This window comes from Rhinopithecus bieti, unplaced genomic scaffold (genome assembly GCF_001698545.2).
Source record: "Rhinopithecus bieti isolate Rb0 unplaced genomic scaffold, ASM169854v2 scaffold_41274, whole genome shotgun sequence".
Taxonomy (NCBI): domain Eukaryota; kingdom Metazoa; phylum Chordata; class Mammalia; order Primates; family Cercopithecidae; genus Rhinopithecus; species Rhinopithecus bieti.
In genome coordinates, this window is record NW_016816882.1 from 33,010 (window position 1) to 36,466 (window position 3,457).

Below are 3,457 nucleotides of genomic sequence, written 5' to 3' on the forward strand. Positions count from 1 at the left end.
GGAAAGACCAACTAAAACTTGGAGAGCCGGCCCCTCCTCTCTTCCCTTTCATGAGCCTCATATCCTCAATAGGGCCCCTCTCCCTGAGGTAATTACAGATTCTAACTCACAGGCAGCAAAACTTGCCCACCTCATTCTGACTACACCCTGACAACTAAGACTTTTTTTCATTCACCCTCCTCCAACACCAAAACTCTACTGTTTGTTCTCCTTCTAAAATGAGTTATCTTATTATAAAAAAATTCAAACAACACATTAAAAGTCCATAATCCTATCCCTTAGAGACAGCTATTTTGTGAGTATTTCTTCAGCTTTGTTTTCTCTTTAATTATTGACAGAGTCTGTTCCTTAATTGGGAAAAAAGAAAAAAGAATGCTACATTTCTGTACCATAAATATAATAGGATAAAAATCACCAGCCAATAATGTGGTTTTGGTTTTGTTTAGTTGAGAAGACAGATCTAGGCAAAAGGTAACATAATTAACAAACTTCTGTGCCCACTCTCCTGCTTCTGAAGCAGCCAGAAACCTGCACATGGCACACAGGGCCTATCCCAACTTCCACAGTCTGGTCACTCCATCTAATCAATGACACGTACTTCTGAAGAGCCACTTCCTCCTCCCTGCTGTCCAGAGAAATTCCCATGATCTCAGCTAGTTGTTTGAAGGATATAATCTGATTAACTTCATGTTAACACGTGAATGAAGGAAAGATTGCTTAAGCAGGCACTTTCACAGGAGTATGCTTGCTAACACTAAAAAATCTGTAAAGGCTCAAATTTCAGGCTGAGTGATAATGTGAAAGGGAAGAACTTCTGGTAGTGTACAAAGATAATTTTGATTAGAGGAATCTCTTTGTTGAAACTGAAAGTCATGCTGAACAACATGGATAGCCTTTCCTTGCCTATGTGAGATCCAGCATAATGCAAACTTCACAGCAGTATGTCACTGTAAAGGCAGCAGAGCTGCGCAGGAAGACAAAGGGCTCTGGAATCATGCATATCTGGATTCACACCCCACACTGCCCCCTTGCTAGAGACATATGTTTTGGCAAGTTGCTGCTGTTACTTTTTGACTTCTCAAATATCTATCCTCACATGGCTAACAGGAATGTTATGGGAATTAAAATTAATAAAATAGCTATACAAAGTGCTTGGCACACAGTAGGGGCTTAAGAATAGAATCATTATTATTTATGTGATTTCTTTCAGTCTTTATACAGCATTTAATAAACTGGGATTTCCCCAGAGTCTTCTGTAAATAAATCGTTGTTGGATGGCTAAGGACAGTCCAACTACTGGCCAATACGGAACATTATATCTCTTATTGTATTGTGTCATCACTCATTCACATGGTTTGAATGTTCCAAAATTTTTCCCTGAGAGAGGTAACACATCAGGCCCTACTTGGTCCCCAGACATAATTATTTTAACCTTCACAGTGTTTTGTTTAGCTTTTCATTTGCATCCAATGCCAATATTTAATAATTGAGAAATATTATATAAAATCCATGTTTTCATCATCTTTTTTAAATTTCTTACTAAAAAGTTTATTTCTCTGTGAGAACAACTGCTGGATTAAGTAGCTATCATTTTTTTTTGGATAGGACACATGTTCTCCAAAAACCCCAGTCCCCACTGTGCCTCATAGCACCCCAACACTGAGGAAGAATGTCAATTGCCATTTATCATCTAGCTTACACTGCTGTCTTCCTAATTGTGGGCCCTGTCCACCAACTTTTACTTCTGACCTGGCTCCTATAGGCATTTGAGTCAGTAGCCTCTGCCCCAAGAGCCAATTAGTGTATTCCAGAATGTGGAGTGGTACACTCAGGTTCTGAAATCAAACCTGGCTTTGAATACCGATTCTCCATGTTATTACTCAGGCAAGTTGTTTCACCTGCAGAGCCTCAGCGTCTTCAACCCTAAAAGAGAAACAGTAACAGACTCACCTCACAGGGTCATTGCAAGGTTTAAATCATGTAATGCATGTTCAGAACTTTTAATCATATTTGGTTGTAAAAAGGGGCAATAAATGTTAACTACTACTAAGACAAAGATGATGACTACTACTACTACTATTATTATTGCTTTGTTGCTATTACCAAAATTACTTCTAGCAGCACTACCAAAATTACTACTACTCTTAGGTGGGAAGGTTAAAAACACTTACTGGCTTTCTTCCATCTTATTTCTGCTTTCTCAAGCTAGAACTTGAAATTCATTTGGAAACCCTTATGGAATATGGAGTCTTTCAAAAGTGAGAAAGAGCAGTTTCTATCTGCTGCTGACCTTCAGAACAGGGATATAGGGTTCAGAATGAAGTAAGAGCACTCCCACTCTCCAGTCAGCAAGACCACTAGCAAGCCAGACCCACACTTAAGCCCAGGTGAAGAAGGCAAAAATCTGTCTCAAAATCTCAGTAAGAAATATGTTTCAGGTAAACCAACTAAGGAGACAGAACCATGGCATGGAGAGGATAAGACCTCTAAAGACTTGAAGCTAGACAAGGCAGGCCAACATTCAAATTCAGAAAATACAGAGAATACCACAAAGATACTCCTCGAGAAGGGCAACCCCAAGAGACATAATTATCAGATTCACCAAGGTGGAAATGAAGGAAAAAATGTCAAGTGCAGCCAGAGAGAAAGGTTGCATTACCCACAAAGGGAAGCCCATCAGACTAACAGTGGATCTCTCTGCAGAAACCCTACAAGCTAGAAGAGAGTGGGGGCCAATATTCAACATCCTTAAAGAAAATAATTTCGACCAAGAATTTCATATCCAGTCAAACTAAGTTTCATAAGTGAAGGAGAAATAAAATTGTTTATATATGAGGAAACACTGAGAGATTTTGTCATCAGCAGGCCTGCCTTACAAGTACTCCTGAAGGAAGCAATAAACATGGAAAGGAACAACCAGTACCAGACACTGCAAAACATTCCAAATTGTAAAGACCATCAATGCTAGGAAGAAACTGCATCAACTAATGGGTGAAATAACCAGCTAACATCATAATGACAGGATCAAGTTCACATATAACAATATTAACCTCATATGTGTGTGTGTGTGTGTATATACACATATATACACACATACATTAACCTTAAATGTAAATAGGCTAAATACCCCAATTAAAAGAAACAGACTGGAAAAATTGGATAAAGAGTCAACACCTGGCCGGGTGCGGTGGCTCACGCCTGTAATCCCAGCACTTTGGGAGGCCGAGGTGGGTGGATCACGAGGTCAGGAGATCGAGACCATCCTGGTTAACACAGTGAAACCCCATCTCTACTAAAAATATAAAAAATTAGCCGGGCGTGGTGGTGGGCGCCTGTCGTCCCAGCTACTGGGGAGGCTGAGGCAGGAGAATGGCATGAACCCGGGAGGTGGAGCTTGCAGTGAGCCGAGATCGCGCCACTGCACTCCAGCCTGGGCAACAAAGCGAGACTCCGTCTC

The 3,457-nt window shown here is 40.5% G+C and overlaps 1 protein-coding gene across 1 annotated transcript in view; it reads right to left on the reverse strand.

Moving 5' to 3' along the window:
• Positions 1-1,790: 1,790 nt before the first annotated feature.
• LOC108517473 (atherin-like) overlaps positions 1,791-3,457 on the reverse strand; it is a 65,710-nt gene continuing 64,043 nt past the window's right edge. The window contains exon 2 of the mRNA XM_017855439.1: positions 1,791-1,923. The gene's annotated coding sequence lies outside the window, so the exon portion shown is untranslated. The remainder of the gene's footprint in view (positions 1,924-3,457) is intronic.